The following is a 258-nucleotide window of genomic DNA, read 5'->3' on the forward strand; positions in this document are numbered from 1 at the left end:
TGAGGATGAGGATGAGGTTAGGATGAGGATGAGGATAAGGATAGGACGAGTATGAGGAGGAGGATAGGATGACGAAAACGAAGAGGATGAGGATAGGGTGAGGATGAGGATTGGTTGAGGAGGAGGATGAGGAAGAGGATGAGGATAGGATGAGGACGTGAATGAGAATAAGGATAGGATAGGGAGGAGGATGAGGAGCAGGATAGGATGAGGACGTGAATGAGGATGAGGATGAGGAAGAGGATGAGGTTAGGATGA

The sequence above is a fragment of the Lupinus angustifolius genome, chromosome LG17, assembly GCF_001865875.1.
Source record: "Lupinus angustifolius cultivar Tanjil chromosome LG17, LupAngTanjil_v1.0, whole genome shotgun sequence".
NCBI lineage: Eukaryota > Viridiplantae > Streptophyta > Magnoliopsida > Fabales > Fabaceae > Lupinus > Lupinus angustifolius.